We start from the raw sequence: 11,995 nt of genomic DNA on the forward strand, positions 1-11,995 counted from the left end.
TGGATCTTGTCGAACATAACATAAAGGGGACGGGTTAAGTGAATATAGGAGCTTTTATGTGTTAGTTGATAGGCACTAACCGGTTATCTACTAAGAGTTTGTGTGAGATGTTGTGGTAGTGCAGATATGTCAGGTAATCAAGACGCTGCCCCCAATGCCTCCGGAACCTTTAGAGCTCCTGATGAAGACGGTCATGTATTAGAAGAAGAAGTATCAGAAGAAGTGTTAGAGCTTCAGAGTCAGTTAAAAGATGCTCCAGATAGGATTAAAGAGCTTGAACAACAAGTGATATCGCATTCTAACACCACAGCAATAAATCAAAGCTTTCCTCCAAGTGCTTATCCACAGTTTGGAAACATTTCTCAACAACAGTATGTGCCACTTCAGTACCAGATACCATCTCAGTTCAATCCACTACTTCCGAATCAAGTGATGTACCCGCTTCAGACACCATTCTTCCAACCACCGATGTTTGAAAAGAAGAAGTGCTCGTATAAGGACTTTCTTAATTGTCAACCTTCAGAGTATACTGGTAAAACCGACCCGACTGAGACTCTAAATTAGCTCAGGGAAGTGGAAAGAGCATTAGATGCTTGTCAGTGTGAGCCAGAGTTGAGAGTGTTATATGCTAGTCGATTGTTCAAGGGACGAGCTATGGAGTGGTGGGACTCCATCACAGGTCATTTATCAAAAAAACAACTAAGTCAAGTGTCATGGGAGCAGTTTCATGCCAAGGGCGAGCAGTATTGTTCAGAATATGATTTGGAGAAATTGAAAACCGAGTTCTTGGGGATGAGAATGACTGATGATATGACGATTGATGATGTTATTTTGGACTTTACCTCTAAGTTAAGGTTTTGTCAACAGTGGGTACCGCATGAGAAAGATAAAATTCAATACTTTATTAGAGTTATTAAGCCGGAGTATCTGTTAATGGTTAGATTTACTTCTTCTTTATAGCAAGCTTTTGAGATGGCCAAAGCAACAGAAGGTGATGTTAAAGCCGCAAGGAGTACGAGAGTGGGGAGTGGTCCTTATAGGAAAAGGTCGGAAGGTCAATCTAGTTATCAGTCCAGTTCGAAATCAAGAAAGTCAACCGGGTCCAGTGCGAGAGAAGTTTCGAGTACAAGTGGGTCGGGTTCTGTACAGAAAGAATGGTGTAACTCATGTAGATCTTACCATAGTGGGCAGTGTTCTCCAAGTATGAAAAGGTGTCTAAGGTGTGGTATAGTGGGACATGATGTTCAACAATGTTCTTTCGGAAGCAATGTATGTTGGAATTGTCATAAAGAAGATCATAGGTCAGCACAGTGTCCGGCAGCGGGTAGAGGTGGTTCCGGGGCAGGGTCCGGGGTGCAGTCGGCGTTTGTTGGTGGATCTACCGCTATCAGAAGACTTAAATACTGGTATGTTCAGACTAACCTTGTTATTGCTTTTGATTTCAGGATCATGTGTTTAGTATGTTATGTAGATGATGTAATCTATTTAGTAATAGGTACTTTGAGGTAGCGCTGGTTGTAGTGATAGAGATGATTTGGATTTAGGTTTCTCGGATTTTCTTAACTGAAATGGAGACGTGATCTATGATAATGTATTACGTCTGGCCAACGTAAGCACATTTTGGTAGATCATGCGGAAGTTTCAGTAAGTTAAGAAGAGAAGTAGGATAGTTGATTGCTTAAATTGTTGTTAATATGTGTTGCTTGATGAATAGTTGATGAGATTTTGTTACCGTGACTTTTGACTTTGACCAGATTCCGAGGACGGAATCTCTTTAAGGAGGGTAGATTTGTAACACCCGCGTTTTAGGCCTAGTTGAAATGACCATTGTACCCTTGGGTATGGCGTAATTAGTGATTTTAATAATTATATGTTTATAATTATTTGGTTGTTTAGTTGAGACCAGTTTGTGACAAAGGTCACAGAACAGGTTCATTTATTTAATTTGGACTCCGTTAGGGCCACCTAACGAAGTACGAAAAATTTCAGATAACTGATAAATACTCGTGTGTTGCACAGTATGGGAATTAAAACCCATTTATATGACTAGTGCAGTTCACTTCTTGCATTTTCTAGAAAATTCACCAAACACCTCGTTCTTCATCTTTCACCTACATCAAAACCCTAACTTGATCCAAGCTTGAAATTGGTTTGTGGAGCTTTAGAAACTGATTTATATCATTTTTGTAATCATCAAACCAGGTTAGCATGCTTGAATCATTGCTTGAATCTTGTGTAATTTGGGTTTTTGTGTTCTTGAGAAAAAGTGAGTTTTGATGCTTGATTCTTGATCTAAATGTGTTTGTTAGTATTAATTGTTGTTAGCTATATGTTCTATAGTTGTTATATGATGTTTTTGAAGTGGTGTCATGATCGGATTGAGCAAAAATCATGTTTTGGGGTCAAAAAACGCGAAAACAGCGAGCTGTAGGTGTTCATCAGCACCCACACTTTTGACAGGTCACTCGTACGAGTGACCACACTTTTGAGGGTCAACCACACGTGTGAGGACTCACTCGCACTAGTGAGACCTCAGTCACACGTGTGAGCACAGGGTCAGATTTGTGGAAACTTGTTTTGGTCATAACTTTCAAACCGTAACTCCGTTTTTGATGAATCAAGTATCGTTGGAATTGTAATAAAAAATCCTTTCCAATGGTAAACTTTTAATAATCTGGATCAAAGTTTATTTTGATCAGAAAAAGGGGTTTTATGGTGTATGCCTTGTTTTACACGCTTTAGAGTGTCGTTATGGGTTGAAATTATGATGTAGACTTATCATATAGTGATTACATGTTTGTAGGTGTTGATTTAGTGTATGTATTGATATTTGATGTTGTGTTTTTGGGTTGAAACCCATATAATTAGCTGTTGCTACTGTTCTTCATCACACGCACGAGTGAGCCTTCACTCGTACGGTTGAGGTAGTCAACCGTGTGGTGAACCGTGCGAGTGAGTGGTGATGGGAACTTATATTTTGATTGTGATGATATGTACGGTTGATATGTGACTCGTACGAGTTACTGGTCACTCGTGTAGTGAACCGTACGGATCAGGTGAGTCATTATTGGATGTTTGGTCATAGACCAAACGTACGAGTGAGTTGTCAACCTCACGGTTGAGTGTTCTCAAACGTGCGTGTGATGGTGTTACTCGTACGGTTGACTGAGCATGTATGATTGTTTTGTTTCTATCTCGTTTTTGTGCCTGTCTTGTTGATAGAATATTATCAGGATATAATTACTGACTTTATTTGTATCTTTTCCAGGTGATCAGGAGAAGTGAAGACTCAGAAATATAAGACCTCTGAGTTCTTCTCGTACTGGTATTCGGTGAGTGGGTTAATCTAGCCGTTAAGGCATATAGTGACATGACCTAGGCCGTTAACCTAGTTACTATGATTTGAATTATGTTGTATAGTGTTGTGGACTGTGGCCTCGCGTGTTATTTGGACCGACCTTGCTTCTGATCAGGTCGGGAGAGATCAACCTTGCTTCTGATCAGGTTGGGCTCATTGATGTTGTATGATTAATATTAGCCGAAATCACGCGTCCGTCGCGTGTGGAAGACTTATACTAGTGATACAGAGTTATGAGTTTTCGGTAGACTCTAGACTGATCAACTGGGGTCGTTGGCCCGGCCAGGCCGCCGAATCTCTCAATGGGTTGCTTCAGATTACCCAGATGGTTGCTTCTGATTGACCATTGCTTGTAGTTATCACGGTTACTTTGGATTGACCGTTGATGTAGATAATTTTGGTAGTCTTTGGAAGTAATTGATTGTTTACTATTGTATGATATTGTACTTGTATTGCTTTTATGTGATTTGCTAATGATAGATTACTCTATTTCTGTATGTTCTAGTGATTATTTGATTAACTGTCTGCCTAATTTGATGATGTGTGTTCTAGTGATTGTTCCTATGTGTTTTAGCTGCTAGATTAGTCCATTCACTTAGCTTCGTGCTAACCCCTCCACCTTCCCCCTTGCAGGTTATAGGTCTTTTGCTTTTGTGGACATTGGAGAAGATGGGCGCGTTGAGTTGTGTTCGACAAGTCTAGAACTCTGATGTTTTCTATATAAAATCGAATATTAACGTAACACCAGTTGTTTGATAAAAATGTATTTATGTATGAAGTGTAACTTCATACATTTTGTAAGTATAACTTCCGCTGTGTTAATTAAAAAAAATACGGTGTTACATTACGCGCATAGGCATGCGGTATAAATTTTGTTTTGATTCGCGATATACAAACAATATAACAAAGACGCATGCAAAAGATACAAATATAATATAGACGTTTAACAAATGTACCATTACAATCATACGCCTGCCCAACACAAGACTTAGGGCTCAAAAATAATAATTACAATTGCCTGCCTAAGCATAGGACTTACGGCGCAAATGGTTGAGTGTTCAAATTAAAATTCTTCCTTGAGGAAACCATCAAGCGGCATGTTTGGATACGCAGCGAAATCATTTATTAAGGGGATTGGGCTGGACTGGATGGCCTGCTCAGCTTCAAGGAGCACCTCAGCTGTACCCTCTTTCAAATATTTCTGTATAAAATCAGGGTACGCGGCGTGAGGTCACAACATTTGATCACCTCAAGCATCACCTTGTTGCGGTCATGCTCCTTCACTGCATCAACGTAGGCATTGAACTTTTCGGTTACGGGTCCCGAGTCCATCACCTTTTGCGCAATGGTGTGAAGGGAGGTGCGAAGCTTCGACAAATTCGCCTCTGCCAGCTCGCGGTTGGTCACCGCGTCATCCTTCTCCCAGCGCACCTTTTCAAGTTCTAACCGCACACGTTCGGTCTCCCCTTTAGCCTGATCCACCTCCCCCACTAGCTCGTTGTTTTTCTTCCTCTTCTCAATCAATGCGATTTTTGTTTCCACCGCAGTTTCCTTCACCGCTTTGCGCGCCTCTTCCGCGGTATCCCTATCTTTCTTCACCTGATCAACACCTGCCTGCAGCAATCCCAGCTCTGTTTCTTTCAGCACGGCCACTTGGTACAAATTGGTGGCACGGCGTACTTGATCCGCAAACATTCCAAAGAACACAAGGCCATATTGGACAAAGGCATTGTACGCTTGATGGAAGGTTAGCGCGGCCAGTTGATCGCGGAACTCGGCCAGGAAAATCTATTGCAGAAAAGCGGACTGTTCTGCAGCATTTTCGGCGGAGGACTGGGTGAGCTGCGCCAGATTCGCCAATCGGAAGCTACCGTGTGGTGGGGTTGGTGTTGAATCGGAGTCAAGATGTATCGCCTTGTCTCTGGACGTGGCGGTAGCTTCAAGGTCCGGATTTGCCTACGGCAGCGTGTGATGCGTCTCCTCAATATGCTCTGCGAAATAGTGATTCGTAAGCACACATAAAACCACTTGTGCGGTACTAACATAAATAAAGCAAGAGACGCTTACCAGTAATGGGGGGAGGCAGATCCGCAGACGCTTGCTCCACGGGGATAAAGTTGTCATTCCGCGTGTCCTCCCTTTGTTTTGGAGTGAGCTTCTTCTTCTTTTGAGTAGTTTGAGGGGTTTCAGTTGTTTTACGCTTGTTGGATGAGGTCGCAGTGCGGACACCTCGTTTTCGCCGGTCCTCTCTTGCTCCAGCGGCTCGTTAACCTTTTGTTTGCGTAAAGAGATACCCGCAATCTCCTCGGCAGTGAGCACTTTTTTCATCTTCATCTCTGCAAAGATACGCGCAAAGTCAGAACATATATGTATGCACCAGTGGTTATATATTCACATGCATTTATACTATTCCTACCCTTGCCATTCGGCGAGATTATGGCTGGGCGCATGTTCTCCCATGGCCAGTGCGCGGATATCTTTCCTAACTGCAGCATAACATTCCCATATGACCGGTGCACAAGCTGTGCGTTAGCGCACTCCGCTAACAGTTTTGTTTCCTCATCATCCAGGAAGGGGGTCTTGTTTACGTCCTTTGCCACGCTTTCGCACCAAATTAGCGTTTGCGGAAAGCTGGCTCCAACAACTGTTTGGTCAAAAAGAAGAAAGTTTCTTTCCAATGACCCGCATTCGATTTTGGGGTTTTTGTGAAGTTTTGCCGGGCGAAGAAGGTAAACCAGGACTTATGGTGGGTAGCTAGGCGGTATAGATGGCAGAACGCCTTCACTGGTGGTACCTTGTTTAGCGCGGCGCACCACATCTCAAATAGCACTATTTTCCCTATGGCGTATGGGTGTAATTGCCCTAACCCTACGTGGAAATGATCTAGTACGCCTAGAAAGAAGTCTGAGGGTGGAACCCTAAAATTCCCATGTTTAAACGCATGCTCGTATATCGCTACCTTCTTCTCCGGTGGTTTATGAGCACGTTGGTTGGAAAGGGGTGGCACCGGATTATACTGTGCTAACGGCGGGTATTGTTTAACTAAAGAATCTATATGTTTTTGCTCTATTATCGATACTACGCTATTTACATAAGTCTCATTTGCCTTAGTCATTTTCTAAGAGTGATCGAAGAGTAACTAACCTTTTGTAGTTGGCCGGAATATATGGGATTTGATCGGAATTGATTTTGCAGTGTATCGGAGAAGCTTGAGGCAGAAAAATAGAAATGAGGATGAATTGGGTCTATTTATAGTGAGGAATGGGTGTAGTGCGGTGAAACGGTTTCATCGTGGCCATACACGTGTAACGCAACCGACGGTCGACGTTTTTTGCATGCGCGTGGGCTTTTGTTTGTTGTCCCCAATGTTGAGTGCGTGGCCCACACGCGCCTGCTCACTGTCACTTTATGTCTTGTCAGCCGAATGGGCTTCTGCGAGAGTGACATGCATTTAACGACATCGAGACGCGCGCGGAAAATTTAATGCTGGCCGTTTTCTTGTTTTTCTTTTTTCTTTTTAATTTTTTGCTTAATAGTTTGATAACATGTGGGTCGCGTCACATAACATCAAACTGGGGGGGACATAATGATACTGCAACCCGCATGCGCATTCTATACGTATGCGGGTAATCACTAGCGTGCGTACGCATGTAATTTATATGCGGTATGCGGTAGCGTGTTGAATGCCTTTGTTCTCGGCATGGCAGTTACTTGGCCATCAAGCCTAATATCTTTTCCATAATTACAACCGAGATTCGGGGGAGTTTTTTATGGACAGGATTATCACAATCTTAGACGGTTCTAGAATTAGGGTTTGCCTTATGTACTAACCCTAATTATCATTCCAGGGACATCACATTTACGTGGCTCACAATACGTAATCATTATCATCTTTCATCAAAGGTTAACAGGTTAGTCACTCTCGACGGTTTCCTACAGCTTTATTTGGGCCTTCGATCGACGACCGTCATCGAAGGTGGACTTAATCACCTAGCCACCCCGCCGACATCATCATGTCGGCCAGGGTTATTCACGGTAGCCGAACCGGAGAGCTAAGTTCTAAGATCCTTAAACCCCTTAAAAACGTATCGAGTGTGCATATTGACTTCTTGGAAAATATATGCACGATCAATTACTCTCCGCATCTTGTTGACACTCATTCTACGTGAAGCTGTCCTTAGAATATGAAACCGACCATGTAGAACTCCAAATGCCCTCTCTAAATCTACTGGTGCACTTGCCTGAAATCTAGTGAACTGAGCCCTTGGTAGGGATGACAATGGATCGAAAATGAATCAATATGATCTCATATCCATATACATATCCAATTAATTTTTAAATCCACATTCACATCAATTTAAATATAATTCATTCATCCATATCTATATCCGTTGGATTAAGCGGATTAAAAGATATCCACTGAATGTTAAGTTTTTCTAAATATATTCTTATTATGTAATGAAATTATCAAAGGATTTTTAACAAAGATATGTAATATATGTAAGATATATGAATTTAATACTATTTATATAACCATCGAGCAGTTAGCTGGGTAGTATTCGAACATGGAATACGTGTCACAGATTCATGGGAGAATCAAAGAACGTGACCGAGGTTCGATTCTCACCAAGAGGTTTTGCATCCCTCATAATACGTGACCCAGATTTGAGTTGAATAGGTTTCTCCTAGTAGGTTTTAAAGGATATGATCGGGTGGTGAGTATTAAGCATAGTGCGGACCCACATCAGTGACCCCTAACATGTTGGTCTAAATAAAATATTATTCACATAGTTATATCGATCATTAGAATTCATATACTCGATAACATTTTAATAAATTAGAGTGTACATGTATGGGGATATGTAAATGTATATGCATATATTGTAGTAAATGTGTATAGATCTATACGTTTATATGTATTTCGGGTGATAAATTGGTATATTCGTGGATGATAAAATATCATCCATATCCGATCTATTAATTTTTAACATCATCCATATCCACTATCCATTTAGATCATTGATACTCATGTAAATGGATCATATCAGATTGATATATGATGGATTAGACATTCATTACCATCTCTAGCCCTTGGCTCATATGTCAAACATGAGCACCTTTGACTAGTGTCGCTCAATCTGGATATTTACCATTGGCAAGGCAATAACATTTGGTATATTAATGCCCATTAACATCAAAGGGTGTTGGTAGAGCAATTCCTTTATGTCATTATTAGCAATGGCGGAGTTGAAATTGCAGATAAACTTTATCATTAGTCAATACGGCAATACAAAATGTTAAACATAAAAACATTACAGAAAAACCTGAAATTGCATAATATTGAGTAATATATTTTGAATATGAAATGACCCGTTCATACCGATTATAAACGATTCACAATAGTTGATTTCATTGCGAGGTATTTGACCTCTATATGAAACATTTTACAAACATTGCATTCGTTTTTAAAAGACAAACTTCCTTTACATTGAAAGTTGACGACATGCATACCATTTCATAATACATCCAACTCTAATTGACTTAATAATAATCTTGATGAATCCAAAGACTCGAATGCAATGTATTTTGAAATATGTCATGAATGACTCCAAGTAATATCTCTAAAATGACCAAATGCACAGCGAAAGATTTCTTTCATACCTGAGAATAAACATGCTTTCAAGTGTCAACCAAAAGGTTGGTGAGTTCATAGGTTTATCATAAACAATAAAATTCATCATTTTGATAGACCACAAGATTTTAAATACAGTACACCTATCTCGTGTACGAAACCATTTTTCATAATGCTTGGCAGAGTAGGTTCGTATCCTTTTCTCCCCCGTAGGTTGCCTCGCGATTTTTAATAACAGTACACATATCTCGTGCACAAAAATAACAAACACATAACCTGTGTATAAAATCATTCTCTGGATACATAACATTCACTTTACTTTCATTGCTTGGCTTGGTAACCGACCTTAACATATAATGCGCATCAAAAATATCCCCAAAACAGAACATCTCGTCTGTATAATATATAAACTTCGAAGTACTAAACACCACGCCCACTAGCTCTTCCGTCTAGTGAACATTCTGGGTGGGGGTGTTAAACCCGGTAGCTACCTTTAGGATTCGCGTGAATTAGGGGCCATACCCGTTTCCTAATTCTTAGGTTACCAAGCTATAATAATCAAGGGGAAAATATTCACATCAATTAGTGGCAATTATCACGTCCAACTAATTCAATAATAATCTACAGAACTTCTGTCTGTATAATAATTCATTCGAGGAATGTGTTACTTGTGTCTATCTCGTCAAACATTTATAAAAGCATCTCATGTATTCTCAGTCCAAAAATATAGATTGCAAAAGCATATAAATAAAACAGTTGTAAAGCAGTTATAAAACAGCGCATGTATTCTCAGTTCCAAAAATGTAAAGAGTAAAAGGGAATCAAATGAACTCACAATACTGTATTTTGTAGTAAAAATACATATGACGACATTGAACAAGTGTAGGGTTGGCCTCGGATTCACGAACCTTGGAGACCCCTTTTTTAAAAAAATGCCCCAAGCCGGGCTCGAACCCGAGACCTCCCGCTCACCGCTAACACTCTTAACCATTGGGCGGTTGCCACTTTTCTGATTTATATTACACGCGTTTATATATAACCAATATTGTTTCTATCTAATCTTCTTCTTCCTCATCAAAATTAAATTGAACCGTGAATTAACTTAAATTATCAGATAAAAAATCAGTGGAAGTGATAATTGATAGTGAGGGTGGAACTTGAATTACTTTTCTCAGTATTGTGAAGTGATCGATTGTTTTATAGCAGATGGATTCAACGGGGAGAATCAAACGTACGAGAAATAAATAAATAAAAATAAAAGTTGAAGTCGACTGTAAACAGATTTTGGATTTGTTTGTTGTAATGGAATCAATTAGCAGATAGATACAAAAATTATATACAGTTAGACAAAGATGTAAAACAGATTCGTATTTTTTTTCTATTTTTTTATAAATTATAAATAATATTATTAATTAATAAATATATTAATAATAATAATTCTAATTAATAATAATTATGTTAATAATAATATTATTATTATTATTGATAAAATACTGATATATATTAATAAATAATAATGATACTAATAATAATAATAATCAAATGATAATAGTATTAATTTTATAAAATGTTTTGTTTTCTAACAAATCATATTTGTAATTATAAATATATAGATAAAATACTAATAATCATTAATAATAATAATATCAAATAATACAGTGTAATAGAAAATATTGATATGATAATATTAATAATAAAGATAATGGAAATTTTTAATAAAAAGATAGGTTTAATAATTATTAATAAAAATGATAAACATAATAAAAATACTAATAATAGTATTTATTAATGATACTAATAATAATGCTAATAATAATAACATTAATATTATTAATATTAACAATACTAATTTTACATATCAAATTTCATATCTATATGATATATATATAATATTATTATTGATTTTACTAACAATATTTATTTTAATAAAATTAATAAAATTAATAGTATTTTAACTTGCTGTTAAATTTAATATATTAATACTACATATCATATCATATTTATACCCTTTTTTATATATACATATCATAATAATTATTTATAAAAATCATATACGTTTATATGTATAACTTTATTTTAATAATCACTTTATCATCTTGTACATTATTTTACATATTTACTTCAAATGAATAAAATGTATTTTACTATTCCAAATTATTATATATACTTATATATATATATATATATATATATATATATATATATATATATATATATATATACATATTTATTTACAAACAAGTGTTCGTAAATCGTCGGAATTTGGTCGATGTTAAATGAATACATGAGCATAGTTCAAAATGTTTGATATTCAACTTAACAGACTTTACTTATCGTGTCACAATCATATAACTATAAAGTTTAAATTTGATCGGAAATTTCCGGGTCGTCACAGAATACGTAAAAATATCATGACAATTCTTTTTCATTGATAATTTACTTTATCTTGTGTATGACAACAGTCAACTATTTCAATTCATTTGTTCATGTAGACACACAAATAACTCGATGTTTTTATCTTAAAAAAGAGGTATACGTCACGTGCCAAATAGACTCATATAGTCAAGATAAAAAAATAACTTTGACTTATAAAATTTTACGGAGTATATTAGAAGAAAAAGCTGTATAGTTGATAATTACTCATGAGAAGATTTTACAAATATGACAAGGACAATACAAATTTGCTTCACCAAAATAAAGATCAAGCTTTGCATCACCAAACTCGAAATACATCACCAAACTCTGATAGACCATCAACATTTTATCTTCAATCAATCTTCCGCAACAACACTCTGATGTACAAGCCAAAACAACCTATTATTCAATGAAGGGGAGCAAGAGATAATGCATCAATCTAGAGGGAGCAAGAGAAGATCACACATCTTAAGCTTCGTTTCACATAGTTCTCTCTCATCAACAAGACGAGACAACAATGTTTCACATCATTTCATGACAAAACACAATCAACAACCATGCAAGATCAAAAGAATCATCCGGAAGAAGAA

This window comes from Rutidosis leptorrhynchoides, chromosome 7 (assembly GCF_046630445.1).
Source record: "Rutidosis leptorrhynchoides isolate AG116_Rl617_1_P2 chromosome 7, CSIRO_AGI_Rlap_v1, whole genome shotgun sequence".
Lineage (NCBI taxonomy): Eukaryota > Viridiplantae > Streptophyta > Magnoliopsida > Asterales > Asteraceae > Rutidosis > Rutidosis leptorrhynchoides.